This window comes from Balearica regulorum, chromosome 5 (assembly GCF_011004875.1).
Source record: "Balearica regulorum gibbericeps isolate bBalReg1 chromosome 5, bBalReg1.pri, whole genome shotgun sequence".
Taxonomy (NCBI): domain Eukaryota; kingdom Metazoa; phylum Chordata; class Aves; order Gruiformes; family Gruidae; genus Balearica; species Balearica regulorum.
The window spans coordinates 28,178,056-28,201,662 of NC_046188.1; the positions used below are offsets into that span (position 1 = coordinate 28,178,056).

The following is a 23,607-nucleotide window of genomic DNA, read 5'->3' on the forward strand; positions in this document are numbered from 1 at the left end:
TTCAATAATTTTAATACTGCTGTTTGAATTACTCCTTAGAAGAAATGGTATTTCTCTGACTGAATGAGGCGCCTAGTTACAAAAATGCTGAATTTTAGATAACTAAATAATTTTCAGATTTAAATAATCATTTGCCCACAAACTTTTCAGGATTTGGGAATTAATGTGTCGGGTTTATCTGGCTACTGAAGATATCAATAAATGAAAATCACCACTTTCATTCATACAAAAAGAGCTTTAAATCTTTTGTTTATTTTACAATACTTTGTGTTTCATACACTGTTTGTCTCTGGTTATTAATGTACTATGAGCTGAGAATGCTGATGATCTAATTTGCTTCTGAAAATGTGGAAAATGCCTAAATCGGAAATGTTCTTAGAGGCCCAAGAGAAAGAGTAATAAAAGTAAAGCCATCTTGAGATCCTAATCTGGGATAGTATTTTATATTGTTCTTGCAATATAAAGTAATTATGGAATCAACTATTAGAAGATGCTGAATTAGAGTCTGGATGGCACCAAAAATCACTGTCATGAAGGACAGGATAGGACATTTGCATGTGAAAGGATTGTGAACAGTATCTATAAAGAATTGTGAAATTACTACCATATTTATTATTATAATTTTGTATCATCACAGTCTCATTTCAGCATGACCTGTAAGAATAGATTAAATTAATGTCATTTTCTCTTCTTGTTAACATCTTTACCACAAGAGCAAGCTGTCACAATTTTAGTGTCTGAAACAGTGTGTGAATTAGAGAGGGCAGGAGCTGGACCATTTCTTCCTTCTGCGCCTTGGCTGGCTCACCTTTCCCGGTTTGCTCTTCCTTCCCCACCACACAGGGTGACAATCAGCATAAAAGCTCTTTATATCCCGCTCTCTGGGGAAAAAAAAGAAGACAGCCTTCAGTGTTTTAAACCTCAAGGTGAGTTAAAAATGTAGAAAAACAGCTGGATGAAAAGAGAGCGGAGGAAGGGGAGGTTTGAATGGAGCCAAGGATCAGAAAGGATCGTACAAGAAAATTAAAGTAAGTATATACATCCTCGTTTTAGTGAGCGTACGTACACATGGTTAGAATACACACTGTCAAAAGAATTACTTTTATACCTGCAATACATAATTTATACCACCCAGTCCTCCAAAATGATTTGATGGTAAGAGAAAGACTACACTGGCAGTTTTCAATAACAAGTATTTAGGACCTTAGAAAGACCAAGACTGTTACATGAAAATAATTTGGCCTTTGGAAATGTTGTCTTTTTTTGTAACTGGACTATGAAAAAAATACAGGTTATGGTTGGTAAGTTTTCTCTTGTTTTTCCCTTCCATCTCCCTCTTCCCTTTTTTGTCATCAATTTCAAATAAAAGGAAAGAGCAAAACTTCATAAAGGAATTTCCCAAGTGAAATTCTGAGAAATTTTCTTGAGTATTTAAAAAAAAAAAAAAAAGAAATCTTTCATTTGGATAACTGCTGAACAAAGGTTTCAGGACTTTCAAACTAGTCGGTCCCTTCTTTCTGAAGCATTTTTTTTTCTTGGTTTTAATGTCCTATTCAATAAGTGCAGATATTTCTGTGAGATGTTGCTGTTCCTCATTCAACATTGGTAGTTAGTGTCTGAGCTGTTCTAGTCCATTTGTACCTATAGAAATGAGGTGTATGTCTCAGGTACAAGTTACATGAGATGTCTTATATTTTTTTAGGAAAGCAGGAAGTCGCTGAAGGAAGTAAAACAATGGCATTTGGATATCAGGTAAAAGAATGCTGCAGCTTTGCCCTACTGTGTTATGAATAAATATTACATCCATTTAAAGGTCTCTCAGTTCATATTATTCACTGAGTAGTTAAAAAAATAATAATTGATAAACAGAGAAAGTAGCTGTGTACTCTGAATAACACCATTCTGGTTTTTTACCTTTTAGTAGGGGAACAAAGAAGGAGATTCTGATTCTGGAGGGGTTTTAAATAACTTAGCCTCACAACTTGCCATGGCATTTACTACATTGGGCACAAGCACTTTCCCCCAGGGTGAAAGACCCCTTCATGGTGCCTTCAGGCTCCTGGTGGGAGGGTGTGATGTGACCTCTTTCCTCCATCCCCCAGTTACCCATGGAACAAACAGGACCTCCAGCCATGGAAGGAAGCCCTGCTTTTTTTTTTTCAGCGTAAATGTTAGCTAGCCAACGTCAGGGACTGGATATGTGGGTATTTCACCAAATACCCTGACTTCAAATTCACTCTGCAAACTCCCGTGATTGTAATGGCTCTTGCAAATGTACTATTGCACCACTGAACAGATAGCAGTACTGCTGCTGTCACGTTATTGTTATCTTCTTATAGAATATGCTATAAACATACAGAGCCATATAAACAGCATTTAGAACAACATTGGTTTCCCAATTAGAGCTGGCCAGTCTGGACAGTTAGATACAATCCAGATAGCATCCCCTCTCTTCCCTCCAGCCAGCTGAGCTCTGTCCTCTGGTGCTCCAGGACGTACTCCTTTGGGCTCAGCAAAAGGGTTACGTGCTCAGCTGAGTCCCAGACAAGCAAAGGGATGTAGCAGGTTTTTGAGAGAAAACCGTAATTCCAGCAACAATTATAATTCCAGCACTGCCTGGAAAAGGCACAAAATGTATATATTCCATGGAAAATACTGGCAAAGAAGAAAAAAACGGTACCCCAAGAGTACTTTATTTGACCCCACAAAACATTTGTGCGTGGACAAAACTTTGTTGAAAGCCTTGGCCAAACTGGGCTCAGGATGCCCCTGCCGACGAACACCTGTGCTGGAATGCTTGTGGACCTGGGGGGCGCACGGGAGAAGTGCCAGCATGAGCTACGCCACACTATTTAAATCTCTGCAACACGCAGGGCTTTTGGAAGACCTCCCATGTCTACTCCCTTTAGTTCTACTCATACCATCTGCTTGATAATCAGCAGTAAGATGAAACCGATGGCTTAAACAAATAGAAAAATTGTTCTAACTGCTAATGAACGGATTTGGGGGGTTTGGTGCCTTCTTCACCTAAACATGGTTTTCAGTAGCGGCAATCCAGAGGCTTTGCCTGTCTGACCGTTCATCTGACCGTTCCCTAACCTTAATCTGCCAGGCTATATATGGGTTAAAAAGAATACTGCAACCTAATACCAAGACAGCAGCTGAACACCAAAGCTGACAGAACTGGGGGTACAGTGAAGAATTAGTGTTGGGCAACCTGCTGTTCCAACTCAGCAGCAAATAAAGTGGTTTGCAGTATTATTTACATGCATAATTCACGAGGGTGCTTCTTAGAGAAAAGTAAAACCAAACCCTTGTGGAGTTCCAAAATAATCTCTACCTTCTCTTTGATATGCTGAATACATTGACAGCTCGTTTGTATTGGGTTTTTTTGATCTAAGACTATCCAAGCGATATAACTGCATACCAGTTTCTGGAGGATTAGGAGAATAAGGCATAATTTGATGAAGGTCATGTTGTTGTCAAATGATGGCTTTTCAGCATGGTATATTTATATACTACTAATTCCAGTTTCCATTGTATGTAAAAGATGATTACTTACTTAATGAAGAGACTTCACTGGAACAGAGTTTTGTCACAAGATAATGGTCTCATGCTGTTAACTAAATGGGAAAGCATTTACTGTAAAATATATACATGCTAATTTATGAGATTAACTTGTACAAAGGGAAGATCCAGCAATGGGATGTGGACAAACATAAGAAAACACATTATGAGAAAAAGAATGTTTGCTTGTCCATAACAAGAAAAATCGTAACACACACAAAAAAGATGACTTTGTTATATCTTTATTCTGTCAATAACGTGTAATATCAGTGTAAGTTATATGCATTTGTGGGGAAAAGAAAAAAAAAAATCACTTAACAGTGATTGCTACAAAACTGCAGGATTCAACCCTGCTGCCATTGGAGACAGGGTAAATACAACAAAAGGGTATTTTCTATGAGTTGCTATGCCTCTTGGCTTAGGTACCCTCCACCCCTAAGCACATGTTACGTTCTGCATTCAGCACATGTTCAGGGAGTGCTCCTAACTCCTCTTCAAGTTCTTCTATTTCTATTACCAATATAAATTAATTTGCATATAGGAGCTTCCTAATATTCCTGAATGTGGTGTTAATATACAGCTATAAACCCAAAGTGTTAATCAGGACTAGTGAGACAAAAGATCTCCCTAAGGGGAAATTGTCAGTTACATAATCAGAATACATTAAAATCTAGTAGACTGCATGTTTTTAATAAAAAAGAGAAAAATGAAGGGCTGAATTTATAGCCACCAGACAAAGCTCCCTTAAAAATAAGCCTATTAATGCTTCCTGCAAGGTCAGATCAAGGGTGATGAAATGAGAATTGACCAAACATGAGAGCAATTCCCAGCTAAATAAAAAGCCAGATATTCTTTTCTTCACCAACAACAGAAAATGAACATAGAGACAAGAAGGGTTGATCACTGATGCCAAAAATGTACTTTCCATTCTCCGAGCTTTCTAAAGTCTCTTCTTTTATCCATTTTCTATTTTTCATCATATTGCCATTCTCCCTTTTTTGTCAATGACCTTTCTTCAGTCCAACTCAGCTTCTGTCTAATGACCTGAAGAGGCCTTCTTCACAGGCTGGAAAGCTTTAGATTTAAGATCCCCCTCCTTCATTAGAGTGAAAAGTGAACAGCCTCTATGTGCTGGGTGTTAATGAATGTGAAGAAAGATTTTTTTTTGTATGTGTTTTACACATTATGTTCTTGACTCCTTGAGGTGCTACAATAAATTGCTGCGCTTCATTTACAAGGAGTGATAACAGAAGCAAAATGAGGATCTGGCGGCAAATTACTTCTCAGTTCACCCTGGGTCAGGCTGCTGGGGCTAATGAGAAGAGGTGCTCTAATTTTAAACTCCTCCTCGACCAAGCTATTCTTGCATTAATGTTCACTGCTATAAATTGTAAAGTCAAATGAAGGAGCACTGTTGAAAATTAACCAGTATTTTTATCCTTTGAGTACCCGATAGAACATATTTTGGCTTCTAAGCCTGGTGGTTATCAAAGGCAGCCGCTCCTGCCTCACTGCGGCAGGATGCTCCCCGCACGCATACGCCGCTGTTTCTGCCTTTTCTTGACATGAGGGGAGGAATGGTACGGGCTTCCAACGAGATTATAATGTAACCCAAAGAAGAAGGTGTTTAAAGCCAGCCTTTTTGTGTCCCTTTAACAGGACACTGCACACGGACATTAAAAGTCGTGCGGAATTACTCCATCCATTTAATGCTGCTGCATGTTTAATGAATTGTAATTGTGTATATGGAAAGACCCTGTAAATCACTGACCCATTTAGGTCTATGAGCACTTTGTTGCTATAAGCCCAAAGCAGGATTTGAGTAGTTAATGAGAAACTAATGCAGCACCTGCCTCTCTCATGACATATCTTCCTAAGCCTATATTTTGCCAATTTAACAAAATCAAATACAATACAAATTTAAAAAAAAGAAAAAAGAAAAAAAAGAAACAAACAAATAAACCCCCAAAACAAAACCATAGCCCAGGGTCCATACTAGGGGAGTTATGCTTCTTTGAAGAACACGGTTCCAGATTTTCATCACTGGATTTTTTTATTGATAACTTGGCACTGACTGCAATGATGTTAATATATTTAAAACAGAGATCAATGACATGGCATTCATTTGTTGTGTGATGTGTCTGTCCTGGTACATTCTTCCATGAAATTGCTACATAACATACAAATTAACCACACTACCCTACTCTAATCATTGTAATCAGTTATGTTTTCATGTGTACATTACTAATATATAAGGTTGTTGTAGTTCTTGTGTGTGGTTTAATTGCTTGTTTTTGCATATCTTGTGTGATTGATGATGTTCTAGAAATCTTTTCCCCGAAAGGAGACTTTCTAAATTACTTTGTTTAGATGCTAATGATTGTATTTCATTAGTGGCCCTCTCATCCAGAATCATCTTTAAATGAATGAATATGCCATAATTAAAAATCTGAATTATGAATTACTTTGAAAGGAGACAACATTGTCCCGATTTCCCACTGCGACTCAGTGTTATTTCAATTATGTAAATATGTTTAATCATTCCCCTTTTGTTTTTCTAATTATTTAATATTAATGTTGCTTTACCCCTTTATTGCTACAAGAAGGGATATGGCATCTTAAATGAGAGTACTTAGACAAGTGATACACAGATGACTAGATTCAAGCAGACATTTACCAGAATGCATAACCCATTTCAAAAACAAACATGCTATTAACATTCATACTAATATAGAAACACTAGCAGTAATTGCACTTCATGCATGTTTTGTCTTTATAAACCTAATGTATTCACAATGTACAATCTCCAATCAATTTTCTTATCAAACTTAAAATCTATTTGTACAACTTTAAATTCTCTTGAAGTGCAAATTTTAAGTAATGAGATTTCTTTGCCCACAGGCTGTAGTTTTTCAATAGTTTAAAAAAACAGATATAAATTATAAAGCATCTGGACATAAGATCTTGTTTTCTCTACCATTACAGCCAGTCCTATTTTTACAGGACCAGAGAGCAAATTCTATCCTGAGTCTGAGCAACATGAAAAAATTAATGCTCCTGAAAATTCATGCAGAATATAGAGCTTTTACTGAAATTCACAAAATCAAAGGACTGTGAAATTAATATCTGTAAAACTATCAACATCATAAATCCACATAAGGAGTTATACATGCTACATAACTGATAATGGGAATTAATTATAAAATACTTATACACCATGGAAATTTCATGTGAGTTTCTAAGTAAATATAATTCTAGTCTGAAATGTAATAATTAGGCAATTGCACTGAAACCTCCTGAAGTGGAATTCATAGATCTACAGTGTCTCGTGACTGAGTAAGAGTAGGAACACAAGTTCAAAACATTATTTAAAATATGTTTGCTTGTAAATAATCTGAAACCCAAAGACAGGAGACAGAAAGAAATGCGAGGTTTATTCCCACACTCTTTAAAGACCACTGTAGCCCTGTGAAAAAGCGGGGACCTGTTAGTGGAAGTTAATGCATCGGTTTCAGTTCTTATTAGCAACAGCCATAAAATTTAATATTAAAAAATCTATATTTTTAATCATAGGTTTTACATTTTGCCAGCCAGCAGGGTCAAAAAGGATAATGAAACGTGCATGAGTATTATGAGCAAAAACATCCTGCACTCCTAGTTTGAGTTTATTAGTCTCCGCTTTGTAGTTTTTGCCGAGAGAATGCCTCCAATTAACATTACTGCTCTTTCAGCCTCTGAATTGCACTCGGATGATTAAATACAAATGAAAAAAAATTTGCTAATAGTACGTTCTTGTTTGGATTTTTTTTTTTTTAAATAAAAATTTTCATAGCTAAAAGGAGAGTGGTCATTTTCCACGGACTTCTCTGTATTGGTGTAGCCACAGCGGTGGGCTTTATTCAGCACATCGCTCTTGCCATCGGAGCGAAGGTCCTGCCTGCAAGCAGATTCGTGCATTTTGTCAAACACACTCACACTTCTGGCCAGTTCACCAAGTTCTGTTGCGGCATTTATTTTTCGTCAGTAACTTCTTTCACAGTCTTCTTTAGTGCCACTGACATTTTCAATCAAAAAATGGCACAAGGTATCATCAGCTGCAATTCCCGTTCTATTACAATTTGTGTGTGTGTGTGACACTTGATTTCTATTACTACTTTAGAAAAACTAATGGAAGCGACCCCTTAGTATTTCTGCATATCCGTTCCAGTGAACTACCATTTCTACGGAGACCACATTTTTTAAGAGAAGATACTTTCCAAAACAACTTTGAACCAAAGTGAGAGGAGGAGAGAAGAGAGAAACAGATATCCAAACTTTTATGGGCTGGTATGTTAAAAATGAATAACGCAAACAGCAAGGGAGCTTAGCCTGGCAGCCTCCATTTTATATGTTAAATTTTTCACAAGACGGTTTAATTACAAAAATTAGGAATGGTAATTGCTACATATAAATGTAAAGTGTCTCTCTTGGCCCAGCACAGGGATAAAAACCCCCAACCAAATCCCAAACTATAATGCCACTCTCTGTTCTCGGGATTCTTAAGTATGCAAATAGTTTTTCCACTTAAGATCTCACAGACACAGATCTGGTCAAAGCAAATTACCCAAACAGTTTGCATTCATCAGAGAGGAAAAGAGATGATAAGGCAGATAAAAAGCAATGAATGTAGACATTTTGAGCAAAAGCCTGCCATTTTACAGAGGAGATTATCTTGTACTCTAATTTTGTAGTTATATAGGTAGCAGAAACTTATTTTCATATTATAAGATAATGTGAGGTGAAATGCCAGATAAAACCTGGCTTCACTGAAGTGAATGACAAGATTTTCATTGAATGAACGGAATCCTTTTGTTCCAGGGGTTTTATGCCATGTGTTGGTTTTTTAGTGGTTTATGTAAAAATACTAGCCTTTTTAACAGAGTTCTTTAACGCTCAGTATTATTTGCACAGCCTATGTTCAGCCTGGTCGCATGGAATTAATAATCTAAAAAAAAAAAAAAAATTAGCTAGAGTATCAGTTGCAATTCATTTTTCTCATGTTCCTTTGGTGAATGAAATGTTCTGTTTTAAAATATTTTAATTAAGATGAGCACAATGCGTGGAATTACCACGTGGAATGTTACTCTGTGAAAAGTTAAATATGACTGATTCTCTAATAAAATAAAAGGTACACAAAATCTTACTTTTGGGATAAATGCTTGTAACTTCATCACATAGATGTCCCCAGATGTCTCTGATTCTATTACAGCCTTTTCCTTACCAAATCTCTCATTGCCCAACATTTAAGACCAGGCTTATGACAGAACCCAGACTCTGTTACAAAACTCAGGCAAGCTTCAGATGCCAAATTCCAAAACTGCAATTAAAAATTATCCCTGCTCAACAGCTGATACTGAGAGCACCTCCCCGATTCGGGGGCTTCCTGCATAACCAAAAGCCTTGCTGAATGTCACAGTTCCTCTGTACATCTCGAACACCCCTGCTCTGCGCAGTGGGGTGTCGAGCACCCACCTCTGCCCACCTGAGTCCAAGAAGTAGGAATGATGGTGCCACGATGCTCTGGTTCAGGTGGGACAAACCACCACCTACCATGCAGTGGCCATTTTTAGTAGCTCCATGAGTGCCACCCTAAAATGAGAATAATGGCACAGTTGTCAGTTATCTGGGTGAGTCTAAGCAAACTTTCCACCATGTCTTGGGTGAATATTAATATTATGAATAACAATACAAATAATTAATGAAATTATTAATAAAACTTGTTGTTTTATTGTTGTTACAAAAGTGAGGAAGATAAAACAGTAAAACCATGAAGTATCATGATTAATACAACATGCATAAGCTGAAAAACCCAGCAAATTAATCACAATTAGTGTTCTGGTTATGCTTCAGCCTTTTGGTTTTATGCAGAGACTATCACTGACCCATTTGAAGAAAACCTATTAAACTCCTTGTCCTCCCTGTAGCAGACATAAAGAATAACTGATTGTCATGCTCTTCATAATCACCTGTGATATACTGAAAGAACTGTGTCTTGTTCCCTTTTGTGTTTCCCTTTTTATAGCATGAACTGATCCAGACCCATCATACTTTCCACACAGTTTAGCAAATATGATTTCTTTATCATTCCTGTGGCCTCTCTCTCCAGTGACCTGCTTTGTTCTAGAAGTACCGTGTCCAAAACTGGACACAGTTCTCAACAGAAGTAGCCACCTCTTGCGTCCATGACCTGACATTCCCATGAACATCTTCCCAAGTGAAATCTGCCTCTTTTTCTGCAAGCATTCCTCCAAATCATTCCAGTTCTACTGCTGTTTACAGTCTTTCCCAAATGATCACCTCTGGGATCTCCTTGGATGCAATGGATAAAGCTAGTCTGACTCTTACTTGTAAATGGATTTTTCTCAGATCAAAAGTCTTAGGTTAGCCCTTAGGAAAAAATGAGATATGTGTAATCTCTAGTTCATTTTAGAACAAACAAATCACTAGGGACCATGAGTGACTGCCAGTGTCATTAGTAAAACGTATCACCACTAGCAAAGCCCACTTTACAGCAAACAGTGTAAAAATTGAACTTAATCAAAGTTCTTATCACCTCGATCTGAAATAGGAACTGAACACTAACAGGCATACAAGAGGTTTTAATAGAATCAGTTTTTAATTGCTTACAGTTTTTTCATCAGCTGCTGAAAATATTAAGCCCATCAAAACAACAAAATCTTTAACCTGAAGGACACGAAAGATCTAATTTACCTCCACTTGCTTCCCCAGAGCAAGTGCTTACACTACATCCCCAAGATCGTTCTGGAGTTATCCTTGTAATATCCAGAAACACAGCACTTAAAGAAGAAAGCTTCAGAAACAGCTTCGACTTTATTTTAAAGCAAGGAGCTAGAGGAAACACTTCATTAACTAAAGCCATCGGTTGAGGGGAAATTAAAGGGTCCCAGGTCACAGCAGAAGGCAGGTGCCAGGGTAAGGAAGGGGACCCCTGTCCCAGGCCTGGGGTGGTTCTAGATCTGGGTGCAGCGATGCCCACCTGGGTGCTGGGAAGTGGGGTAAATGAGACCTCACCTACGCTCACTAACGTCCTGCCAGCCGAGTGAAGAAGGCAGAGGGTGAGCGCCATGTAGGTACAGCTTTGGTATTGAGTTTAGGGGGATGAATGTCAGAAAGAATAATTATTTTATATCTAAAATCATTAGACTCACCATTTCAGACAATAAGAAATGCCTGCTAAGGTTGCCTGCCACTTTCAGGGACAGGGGAAACGGAGTTGGATCACCAGAATGAATTCTGGTTTTCCAGTTCAATGGCTGAACTGAAAAACGGGGAAAATAGCTTCACCTTGGTTTTTAAAAACTTGCCTTTTCTAGCCTATTTTTAAAGAACACTTCCAGGTTCAGCATTTTGACTCTGAAAATGATTTCAAAATGAGACATCAAGTTATTTACTTTTGAAAACATTGAAAGAATTTCAACTTCTTTTTTAACTTTCTATGATTCTATGAACTTCTTTTTGTCCAAACTCATCACTAAATTTCACCTAATCTTATAGAAAGTTTAGATTCCTATCCCTAAAGTTCTGTTTTCAGCAAATGTAATGTTCACTGGAAAAAAAAATCTGCCTGGCTGCAGTTCCTAGAAAAAAGGTGAGACATGTTTGAGACTGATTTGGGCTGACAGGATTTTGTGGGAACAGGGATTGCTTAAAGTTCTTCTGGATCTGAAGAAGAAACAAGACTCAATACACATTACATATTCTTGACAAATAGCAAAGAAGTTATAAAATAAGATATCCAAAGATGCAAAAGATATGAAAAAGTAATTTTATTTCAATCTTTTGGAGTATTCAATGCCTTTTAATGAATTTCTAGAAATGCGCCAATTTCAAAATTCAAAAGCCATTTCAAAATGGTAAGTCATATTCTTTCTTGGAAAATACTGGAGTACGTCAGCTTCTCCCTCTCAATATCTCCCTCTCAAAATCTTCACTAGATTTGATCTGATTTCCTTTTTTTTTTTTTTTTTTAGCATTGCTGTTCTTCCTTCTCCACAAAATACCTTCTTGAAAAATCTTAATGATCTAGTAAAGGCTAATACAACAGACAACTATGTGCAGGATAGGGGAAAAGAGGGTTTCGCAGAACTATGATTTTCCTTATGCCATTGCAGTGTTATTTTAGTTTAAATGACCAGCAGCCTCATCTAGACAGACTGGCTAGAGCTCCAAAGTCCAGCATAGACAATTTTGCACTGTAGCAATTTACACCAAACTGATACTGGTAAGAACTGGCCACTTCCCTGCTTCCCTCACTGTTTGTCCATCAAGTTTCTGGCTGTGGCTTTCTCAGATGCCATGGATCCTGCATTTATTCCAGCAGACCAACTTCCAACAAAAGGAAAAGGAGAGCCTCATGTTTCTCAGTGGTTAGGTCACTCTCCCAGGAGATGGGAGCTGAGCATTTCCATCCTCAGCCTGCCTGAGGGGCATCTAAACGATACTCTGAACCATCAGCAGATTTTAAGACAACTCAGTTATTAATTGATTTTTAGGGATTTCCATCAGGACGTGAAACTCTATGGTTAATAGGTACTATAGGCAAATCCCTGCCATCTGGAACGAGTTTCCGTGTCTGTGTATGAAGAAGAAAAGCCCTCTGCTTCCCTGGTATTCAGGTCTTGTTAATGCTGGACAACACCGATGGACTCCCTTTTCAACTTTCTCCATCAGCTTTCAACTTACAGATCTCCTCTTCCAACTAGTTAGAAGAGAAGTCAAATGACAGAAAACACCTGAGGAAAAGGGGGAGAAAGTAGGAGTGAGGTGAAGTTAATAATGGCACTGTTCTTCCTGCTACTGTTGTTGTCTGAGCTTTAACAGTGCCTCGGAAGATGCTAAAGAAAAATTACGCTTCCTTCCCTGAAGGGTTTACAGACAAACCAACAGAGAATATACAAGATGCATTGGGAAGACCAGAGGTGGGGATCATTAGGATTTGAGTACTTTGATTGCAACTTGAAATGTCCATCCTGAAGGAAGAGACAGGCTTTGTCCAAACTCAGGACAACCCATGCTGAATAATTTTTTTCCTCCCAAATTGAAACTCTAAAAACCATCTGATTTGAAATGCCAAAAATGTTGACATTTCTAACTAAAGGAAGATATTTCCACTGTCTTGAATTCCACTACAAATGTCTTAAAAACACGTTCTAGTGTATCAGCTCAACCTAAATTGCTTTGTACATGTTGCTCTCTGGGAAAGAGGTTTTGCAAGTCTGCCCTTCTTTCCCCACCGGGTGCAGGGAGGGAGCAGGAGGAACGGGGGTGCCCAACATCATGCAACTCACAGGGAGATAAACTGAGAAGAGATGTAGTCCTCCAGCAAGCTGATGCAGTAGAGAGCTAGTGCAGACCTGAACATTTGCTCCTAAAGGCAATTCACTGCCATGGAAATGTAGGTTTATGTTTTAGCAAAACAAAATGAAACAGAACATTCTACCTAGGGTCAAACCGACTCTAGTTAAAACATTTAGTTAAATTAAAACCATACACAAATAAGGGTTTTCTAATGAAAATCATTCATGTTGTAGAAACAGTGTCTTCCAGCGGTAAACTGTCCCAATGGAAAAGCCATACCTATCTACATCTGCTTACATTATTGTTATCCCTTCTAGTCATAATAAGCCAATGTTTGGGATTTGCTGAATTGTTTCCATTAGGTGGCAAAGCTTGTGATTCAAGTCAGATATTTCTTTGCCACAACTGTTTTTGTACACAAAGAATGTACGTATCATTCTGCTTCCCCGAGAACAATAGGAACAGACAAGAAACAGTTCATCTGGGCACACTTCCAAGCTTGCCTTTTCAAACACCAATCTGCTCAAAAGAAGCTCGGGCTTGGCTTCTTCTCAGGGCCAATGCTGCTCCGAGTGCTCCTGCCTCTCCTGCTGCAGCTTTTGCCTTTCTGCTTCCAGAGCAAACATCCACAGCTGTGTTCCACCCACTGCCCTTGCTTTGCACTACCAAACAATGGTAATCCCTCCCCCACTTCCAAAAAAAAAATAAATCACCACCTTCTTTCCAAGATAGCTTTTCTGCAATATTTCTAACTGCTTTCTGCTTTGGGCACAGACATCTCTTATTTCATTGTTTGCTTTTATAAAGGAGCTGGACTGCATTTTCTGTTCAGTTAAAATTAGGAGAACCAGTGTGCCAAATAGCTTGGCTATGGCTGCCAAGGATAAGCTTGCTAGAAACCATCCCCTTCAATGCCACAGACCTGCTCATTGTCCAAGCGGAATATGGAATAGAGATCCCTTGTAGAACACGTCTCTGATTCATCCCCACTTAATTAACAGTGCATAGCTGTTTCTTAGCCCAAATATCCTCTTATCTGTGGCACTGTGCCTTGAATCATGTTTCACCTTCTAATGATGCATATACCAAAGTGAGTAAGTCTAAAAAAAGAACAAAAAAAATTCAAGATACAGAATTCAGGAAGTTTTACAATTGCTTCGGGAAATTATAACAAGAAAAGCCAGCCAGGCAAGGAAAGACATACAAATTAAGCAGCACAATAGTAGCTTTCTTTCAGAAAGCTTGAGGAAGAGAAAAGGTCAATCCACCGCAATAACTGGTGATGTTGCCCAGTTACTATGAGGGGTTTGGGAAGTCAGATATTCCAGTGCAGGGAAGGTGAAAAGATGCGCTGGCAGAGTGAAATTAGGAACAGGGAAGCTGTAGCCCTAAGAAGACCTAGTGCCCGCCTGGGGCAGGACAGAGAAGCTAATAGCCAGTCTTTCAAGCTAGCTGAGATGCTAAAGCAGTAAAAAAAAAAAAAAAAGCTTGCTTAATAAGCAACGCAAAATCGTGTTCTCTTGTCTTTTGCATTTGTTCCCGTGGTTGCAGATCCCATATTATTTACCCCTTATCTTAACAGAATGAAGTAACATCACTTTTTTAACTTAAATGTCGTGATAAAGCAGGACCACCCAGGAACACAGTGTGCCTCATTCACTTGGAGAGTGCATACATTTCCAAGAACATGTGCAATGCTCCTGTAAGAACTGAATTCTAGGTTTGCCGAGAAAAATCTTTGTTGTCAAAGTTTGCCAAAGCCCTGCTGACAAGCATTGGACAAACGAGAGAGGGGCAATATTTTAGTGACTACAGCGTTTCCAGAATTTTTGAGAAACTCTGCCTTGGATTGTAGCAGTATGGAGCTTTCTCTCAACAGCTTCTCAGCTAAAAAAAGGGAGAAGGAATAGGAAAGAGATCTCCTTTCTCCCCCCATCATCATGAATGTCACTCCAGCGAATGTCGCTCCTATACAGTAGTTAAAACAGCAACCAATGTGCAGGGGTTTTTATTCTGGAAATTGGTTCAGCCTGCAGAGAAGTTAAAAAAACTGTGTGAGAGGTGCAGTGGCAGATCAATGGGTCTGCTAGGGGGAGGCACTGCCCCACTACTCCTCTGAGTACTAGGGACCAGTCAACCAAATTTAAAGAAAAATAACCATTTCCAGCAAACCCCCAAACCACCATATGAAATAGGAAATGCAAACATCATATACCAACTATCACAGAGCAAACAACAGATGTGATCTCATTAATCCCTGATTTGATATTATGCAAATTAAGAAGCATATTTGTCTTTTCTACATTTCCATCTAGACTTTGCTAACAAATCCTGTGTTAGCTCCAAATGAAAGCCCCAACCAGGCCTCAGAATATTTTGACAAGGACAATATTTTCTGGTGGGCAGTCGTGCTGACACCTCCATCAGAAGAGGGCAGCTCGAAGGCCACAGCAATCTCATTGCAACCAGTGGTTTTAATCGGAGTCCTTGTTCCAACCCTTCAGATAAGATGGCCTTGTCCACTCATCCTGTGCCAGCGTGTTGGGAACTACCTGCAGACCACGCAGAGATTTCCTGCAGAGAGAGGGCAAAGAGCACCGTGCCCCGCTGCGCGTGCTCTCCTCCCACGCTGCTCCGGTGCCTGGGCCCCCAGGCAGTTCCCAGGTTCAAACGCAAATTGCAATAATTAAACCTGTTGTTGCTTTTCTGCCCGAGACAATATTTCTTCTCTGTTGCGTTGGCAATAACAGGATCTGGTTTGTTATCCAGCAGTAATGCAGAACTCAGGCCAAGGCACAGAGCGGTAACACTGCCATCAGTGTTAAATCAATACGGTCAAAACTGCTTTTGGCCTGGCAATATGCTATGTATATCTTTGCCATTTCATAAGAATTTGTCATTTGCAGTATTGGTGTTATTTCTTCTCATCTTGTAAGCCTTCTTTTTTCTCTCAACTGCTACAGAGGGATGTCACATACATGCAAATTTTCAGGTTTGACCACCAGCCTGAGATTCTGGCACTTTTGTGCACTCTCTTCACCAGTGTTAGCAACAATATGTGCAGCACTTAATTAATTTTTTGGGGATAACAGCATACTCAGCTTGTTAAAATAAAGTTCATGCTATAGAGAATCAACTGGCTAAACTATACCAAAACCAATTAAATAAATCTGTGCATTCCAGCATCTACGAGATACTCTTTTGGGGAATCTACGCTGTAGGTTACTTAAAGAGCTTTCATAAGGACAGGGGCATGAGGGGCAGCCCAGCTATGGTCCAATGTGCAATGTCCTTCAAGCAAAGAGAGCCTTTTTAAATGGTTGAAGAAATTTTATTAGCTGCAAGAGAGAACATTACATTCTAGTTAAGAGAGAGAGATAATGATTCAAAACCATAAAAACCCTAAATATTCTTTCTCCCTTAAAAAGATGTATAGCACTACTGTGATAAGAGTACATGGGAAAACTCCCACAAAATATTTGGATAAAACATTCACATGAAATGCTGGCAATGTTATGTAAATACTGATGATGATTAAATGCCTAATTAATTATTATTATTATTTGTATTACATCCATATTTGAACACTCTAATTAGGAACACAGTTCTACTGAGTTCAGTGCTGTACAAATATGCCGGGGGAGAAGCTCCATTTCCCTGGTGAGTCTGCAAACCAAATAGCAAATGCAAAGTAGAAAGGGAAAGAAATTCAGAAAGTGACTTACCCAAGGGCACATAGTACGTCACTGTCTGAACTAGGGAAAAAAACCCAACAACAAAAACAGCCCTAACTCTAGTGTTAGTGCTCTCAGACCACATGGTCTCTATTCAAATCATGAAACATATAAACCTGTACGGCTCTGTCTACTCACAAACACTTCTTCCTCATCCTTCTCCTTCTGCATGTCCCTGTCACTGTTTAGTTTATAAGTCAACTGAACCATCTGAACATAATCAGACATTCTGAAAGGCACAGATATTCTTTCACAACATAATATATCACAACATAAATTGGAAGTTTAGCCCTTCCCATGTTACATATATTTTTTCTGGGATAATACAGCATGTAAACACACAAACCAAAATCAAAAAACCACAAAGAGGTCAAGTCAAGGACCCAAGAAGTCAGTGAAAAATATCAAGGGATGAGACGGCCAAAGACACCTCAAACAGAAGAGAGTACCCTTGCACTGATGTTCGGAGGAAGACAAAAAGGTGCTCTCACAAAAGGAGGTTCCCAGATCCAAGGAGGCACTGATCCTGCCACAAAGTTGGACTAGTGTTCAGAACAAAGAGCAAGACCAGCCAGCACCAAAAACAGGCTGAGGAACAAACAGTAAGGAGAACAAGGTAGCTCACCACTTTGGTAATGGGTAACACAATAATATAAGCTGAATTCCCCAAAATTTCTCTACAGTTCTATGTCATTTTTAATTGTGCTACCAGAAAGCTTCTCTCAGGTTGTGGAACCTTGCACTGGGTCTGTGGTACCTGCTGGTCCCAGCTGCAGCATCCCACTGGCCTGGGAGGACTTGCTGGTCCCACAGCTCCCCAGTAATCGGCACACAGCAGCGGCAGCGTGCAGCCGGAGCAGAGCACACCACAACCGTTTGGCAGCATTTCCACGTTTCTCTGCTTTTTAATGAAGGAGGACAGACCCTTTAGCTGAGAGGAATACAGAAATGCTTGATAGAGACTGGGTTGGGGAGAGATCCACTGGAATACTGGGATGAAAAAAAAAGAAGCTTGTGTAACTGCACTTTCCCTGGAACATTTTTTCAATTTCAATGGAAGAGTAAAAGAAATCTTAGTTAAATACTTTTGGCCAAATACAGAAAATTCAGATTTGGAAACATTGCCACTGTGACTTGTGTTGCCACTCACCAGTGGGGACGAAGTTTCCCGGGCTCCGTACACGGTGGTTTCCCTTCCAGCTGAAACATCCATCACTCCCGGCCTTAATTTCTGTGCCCTATAAAAGTCAGTCAGATAGCAGAGTTCAGCTCAGAGAGAAAAGTAGACAAACAAGTCACAGTTTCCATGTGGGAATTCCTGGATGCATAATTTTGGTAGTAAGCTAAGGTTTTGGTCCAACCAAAACTACAATTCCCTAGTTATTTTGAAGTTTTGTTCAACTTGAGCCTCAACAACTTCAGTCACCAAAAAGGCACCACTTCAAATCCTTGGTTTGGGTTTTGACATGCTCAGGGCTTTTTTTCCCAAGAAATCTCAACATTTTTAAGGAAACTACACATTATGAAAAAAAAAACCCACCATAATTTTATCATTGACTATCTTATCTGACATCGAAGAATTGTTTCAGGCAAAAATTTTCAACCAGCCATGTAAGGAATATTTATTTCCGTTCTCTCTGTTATTCACACTGGTTTATATTTGCACCTGCTTGCAGAATCCATTGCCCAGCCTCTGCAACTGTATTTAAAGATAATTTAAATATAAAAAAGAACCCCCTAAGAAACACCACCTCTTTCTTCCATACCCTCCCTGCCTGCTGAAACACACCTGGCTCACCTCAGAAATCTTTTTACAGAAAGATCATGTAATAACTTGCAATCAATCCCAACACCAGTTTTATTGCACAGTTACAGCCGAGCTGTACTCAGGACCAGATCAAGGGATAAGAAAAAGGTAATTTTCTGTCACGCTTGTTATCCATCCACATCTCTCACACACTAAAAAAGCAAGGAGCTAATTCAGTCATCAGGACAATTTAGAGAAGTTTTTCTGAATTACTTATCTGCAAGGAGCCTCAGAAGACTGTCCCATCAGCGGCAGGCAACCGAAGCAAAGCAGCGATCTGAGCTCGCCTCTCCCCGCCGCAGCATGCCAAACGCAGAAGGAAGCAGGGAAGAACAAGACCTGTGCAAGACAACCACAGCTGGGACCAGAAATGTTATAAAACCCTGCAGAAAGGGTCAAAGGTATGCCTGAAACATCAGAGAAGATCAAACTGCTGTTTCTCTCTGTAATGGGCTTTCTGTTATGACCTCTGATCCTCAGATCACTACACTGGTATCTTGAGGATAAACAGCAGGACTTAGCTATTTCTGCAAGGAAACAGGTATCTGCAGGTCCAGCTACTACTGAAATTTTCTGTGCAACTAGAGATGCCTCCAAGCCCTCTCATGATGGTACCGTGTTTCCACAATTCCCAGCCTGTGCTGGGATCTCTGAGTTTCCTCCACGCTGTCCTTCATACCACCACATTCTCCTGCTTGTTTGTGACGCCAGCTAACAGTGGAAGCTTCCTACGAGATCAAACGTCAGCAACCTGGAGGTAGGACTGATTGCCTCCACAGCCAGAAGGAGAGCTCAAAGCTGAAGAAAGCCGTAATTCAAACACCTTGCAAACATTTTGGTGGTCCCATGGACTTTATGCCTATTAATGACACCAGAAGCAGGGAAGCTCTCCACTGAATCTGTGGTGGTCCCTTCGAGTCCTGAGATGAATATATTAGCTGCAGTCAACGTGACAATTTGGGCAGGGGCAGCTGAGCAGTCAGCAGCCAAGATACAGATCCCTCCCTTACCAGCTTCATCAAATACATACACAACTCTGCAAAGATAAAGACATTAGCAACTTTTCTAGTAGAGGACAAGTACCGATTCAGCAGCATCAACTGGCTAATTAGGAACTGAATTAACAGAGCTGGCAAGAGTTCAGTTCCCCCACACTACCTGGATTATATAGACTGTGAAAAGAGAGGGACACGTATCCTGTTCATGAAGGTGTGCATTAGACCCACTTAGCCTTGCTGCCCAATTTCCATCCCTTCAAACACCACCAAGCCCCCTGGAGATGTTGTACCTGTAACAGATGGAACTGCTCCTAAGATATGTATGAATTAAATCATTGAAATTCCAAGAAAATGTATTATCTAAATTTCAATGTTGTATACTAACCAAACCTTAATTCATCAAAAATACTCCACAAAAGAGCCAAGGAGCAGAGACAGGCACTCTAGGTATGGCTTCAGGCAATCGGCTTCCTTTATCACCACTTTAGATTCTGCAAGCATTATTTCATCTTCATTGTGCCTGAAGCTTTCGTTCTCCGTGATGGTTTGATCCTTTTTGCCAAGCCTCTTCAGCTGCAGAAAGCTTTGGTTTGCTTTCCAGTTCAGGTTCCCGTCTGCCACTTCTAATCCTCATTTTCATTCTTGCCAGTTAGTCATCTGATCTCTTTGATCCTTTGTAGCAAGCATTGAACTCTGGTTTTATTCAGATTAGAATCCAGTGTCAAGAAGGAGTGTTTTCTTTTCCCTGTGGTTTTCCAGCCTTCAGCTTGTTTAAGCTTGTTTTCTCCTTCCTAAGTTTTCAGTCGCTCCACCTGCATTTTCTGTGGTTTCAGGCCATATTTCTGACCTACACACAGCATTTGTGACAACAGCCTCTGCTGCCACAATTGCAACTGATGAACAGCTTCCATTTCTTCTCTTTTTCAGTTCCTAAGTGTTCATTAGACAGAACAGAGGCAGCTGGTGTAAAGCAGTGGGAGAGCAGTAACTTACCCAGCTGTAACAGGCACTCCGAGGACTCTTACAGCTTTGTAGATGCTTAGGACAATGGGATCTTTCCAGGGCTGATGTTCACTGCGGTGGGTGATGCATCCTGGGTCTCTGTTGTCATACAGGAAGTTCCTGAAAATCCTTCGAAACTCATGGTGGTGTGGGTGGGTGTCCAGGCTGGCTGCAGCACCTCAAAGCACCACCACAGGATATATGATTACTCCATGTGTGTGCTAGAGTAGATCCCACTGCAGATGACTGACAAACAGAATTCATCCAGCTCACGCAAGGGAGGATGGTGCTTGGTTTAAGCATAGATCATCTGGCTGAAGATGCTGGTGGACAGTAGGATCATTTCCTTGATGCACAATAATGATTATGAATCCTCAGTAGCCACAATAGTCATCTGGGTTATCACTCCGGTGGGATCCAACAGAATTTTCCTCGGGGTTCCTTTCCACAAACAGGGAGGAAGACTTTTCAATTGAAACCAATGAAAACAATGAGTTGAGTGGGGTTGATTAGGCTTACGAAGTGACCCAACTGCCACAAGCAGTAGAGGATACCGTTGGACAAGATGTTAAATCCTCTGTTTGGATGCATCACTGTTCCTTAATTGTTTTATCAGGATGGACAGTGATGTTGGGACTAGTTCCAAGGTTCCCTTCACATCCATCACCTAGCAGTGTATTCTGTATCTCCATGCAAGGGGGCAAGGCAGGACATTGTGTCTTTAGCTTCAGAGCAATATAATGTTCTTAGTCCTCTTTTTGAAGGATCCCACATAGATTTTTTTGAACTATGTTTATTTTCCACCACAGTCTCCCTCACGGAGACTTCAATGTCATGAGCTTGGGTATTGGTCTGACATTACCAGCACAGCAATTGTTAGAATTAAATTTTAAAAATATTGAGAATACTAGTGTTAAGGCTGTTAAGCCAAGAACACCCAATTTTTGGCATGCTTAGACAGAAGACAAACATGCTGAACAATTCTCTGGGGTCTGACTTTCTCTAATTAGGACAGACTGTGCCTATACATAAATACCAAAGGTTCAGAATTTGATGTAGAAGCCATCATGGGTGCAAAACACTGAATCCTATTGGACAGGGCTGCCTGATAGGCAGATATTTTAAAAAAAATATCCATTTCAAGTAACGAGAGAATAAAAGCTCTTCACACCTTTATAAAAAGGTTTTACAGGTTTTAAAGTTCTCAAAAAAGATGAGCTGAGCAGTCATTGGGTTGCATCTTAAAAGACCTGGGTAAGAGCCATGAATTCTGTGTTCTTTACAGCCTCACATGGAGGCATGAAAGGCAGGGATTACATATGTGTTCTCAAAAGACCCTGCTATTCAGAAGTCTGATTTCTCATACACTAAGCACACATGTGCCACTGGATTCACACTGATAAGTACTCAAAGAAGACGGTACCTTCCTCAAAACAGAGTCCAAAAACAATTCACACCAGACAGCTTGAAATCTAACTCACAAAACTATGAATATTGTCATTTAAAAAGCTGTTGACAAATTTTAAGGACTGCTGAGCTACAGTGTTCGCTTAAGCACAGCTAATGAAGAAGTTAAAGGTCAGGGAATCATTGTAAGGGTCCTTCAGAATGGACATTTTCTCCAGGAGGATGAATCATCTCTCTGTCCAATATATAACTTCTCCTCCAGACTCTTCTTGTCCCATAGATCTGGGAAAGGCTGGAGCATTGGTCCTGACTCCATAGCCTCTGTGCTCTGCTGCTCTGACCAGCAATGTAAGTAAGCACGGATTCATTGCAGCTTTCACAACACACCCAAGACACTGCAGATGTAAATCGTGACTGGGAAAGAGATGGTGTGTGAAGTTTTCTCAGGAAATACCCTAAGGGGAGGTGGTCTTTTTTCTCATGGTGTTATCTGTCAGGCATTAACTGCTTCCCTGGTTCCCTATGGCTGCAGAGTTTTCTTTTCCTAAGCCTCTTTCTCTTATGAATACATTTCATGCATTTCTTACCTGTTATAGAGCTACTGAGCCATTTGTTGCCATGGTTTCCTTAAATGTTTCCATGTCTGTCCTCTCCTGTTTTCCGCAATGTACAATTCAAAACTTTTGTCAGCCACGATTTTAATTACTGACACAAGTCCACGTAAGTTAACCAGAGACCTGTACCTTTAACACCACAATATTAATATTTTATGTTTTGGCATAGCCATTTTCTAAGATTTAACAGAAAACAATTTTCTGTCTTGTAAAGCATTACTTCATTGCAACTCATAAACGGCATGAAATAAGAAAGAGGCATACAAAGAGTTATGCTTACAAACTGAAAAGCCAGCTTCCCCTAATTCTTAACATGCAGTTTTTCAAACTGCTTGTCTAACTATGGTCTTCCAGGTCCCTTTGCTCTCTTCATCTCCTCTGAGATCTCCACACCGCTTAACAAAGAAAGTAAAGTGCTTTGTCCAGATGACAATTTGTGCCGCAATATGAATGAAAGAATTTAAAGAGTTAAAGATGAGACTAAATAGGAAAAAGGGGGAAAAGTCCATGCTGCTTTTCTTCCATCTGCTCACACTACATCGAGTTTCCATGCTGCTGGCTGCAGGACCAGCAGGAATAGCCACATTTGCCTGAGTTTCTTTATCATTTGATTGCACAGATATTTACGTGTACATACATGCCATTCTACTAGCCCTTTCTTTCACTCTAATAACCCAATAGTTAATCATTCTTTAAAAAGAAGAACAAACAAAAAACAACCACAGGCGCATTTATTTGGCTCATATTACAACCAGAAGTTGCTTCTGATGAGTTAAAAAGATAGCAAAACAATGTAAAACACTAGCAATTCAGCAGTGCTGTTCTGGGCAGGAAATCGCACTAATAAATAATAACATCTTCTTAAAAGTGACTCCAAGAAATACACTTTCTTTTTTTAATTAAGCTTAATAAAACAAGAAGTACCACATGACGAATGTGACAGAGGGTGTGTGCAGAGGTGCCACCCGGGTGACTACGTCTCACACCTCCGGCTGCGGTTTGTCCCTCCTTTTCCTCCCTACATTTCGCATTTATGAATCACCAGCGCTTTTTGCTTAATTTAGACGCATGTCCTCATTTTCAGCCTCATCCCTCACCCCCCCCGCCGCCCTCACCCCCCT

The 23,607-nt window shown here is 39.8% G+C and overlaps 1 long non-coding RNA gene across 1 annotated transcript; it reads right to left on the minus strand.

The window, feature by feature from the left end:
- Positions 1 to 318: 318 nt before the first annotated feature.
- On the minus strand, positions 319 to 22,552 carry LOC142601910 (uncharacterized). The gene is made up of 4 exons (XR_012835483.1): positions 22,460 to 22,552; positions 18,679 to 18,804; positions 17,809 to 17,896; positions 319 to 881 (listed from the first exon to the last, which is right to left on the minus strand). It is a non-coding gene; the product is annotated as an uncharacterized LOC142601910 (long non-coding RNA).
- Between the last annotated feature and the right edge of the window lie 1,055 nt (positions 22,553 to 23,607).